Consider the following 520-nt stretch of genomic DNA (forward strand, 5'->3'; position numbering starts at 1 on the left):
TATCGCACATGAAATGCATAACAGAGCATAAGCATAACATAAGACTGCTGGACCAATGAGCATCTAGCATAATGTCGCCATATTGATTTACATAAGATAGCCCTAAGATGCGATAGCCCTAAGAGTATGAGCACAAGGATTGCGTTAAGCCGTAATCACACTACAGGCTCCCGACTCAAAGTCGATCGAATAGAATGATTTCTATTCTCGAGTCGGCAGTCAGAGTCGGCTGCTGCCTTGCTGTGATTGGTAGAATGATAGTCGGGAGTCCGAGTCAGTAGTCGAGTCAGAGTCGGGAGTCTGTAGTGTGATTACGGCTTAACGTTTTACGGCAGTCGTATGGCCGCAGCACAGACCCTTGCATAACGCATAATGCATAGTGCATAAGGGAATCAACCAATCGAAATTCTTCTTTTCCATGGAATGAGAGGAAAAGAAAGCTTCTGATTAGTTGATTCGCTTATGCACTATGCGTTATGCAAGAATCTGTGCTGCGGCCATTAACCAGTCGAAAGCGGGG

This window comes from Trachymyrmex cornetzi, unplaced genomic scaffold (assembly GCF_001594075.2).
Source record: "Trachymyrmex cornetzi isolate Tcor2-1 unplaced genomic scaffold, Tcor1.1 scaffold88, whole genome shotgun sequence".
Lineage (NCBI taxonomy): Eukaryota > Metazoa > Arthropoda > Insecta > Hymenoptera > Formicidae > Trachymyrmex > Trachymyrmex cornetzi.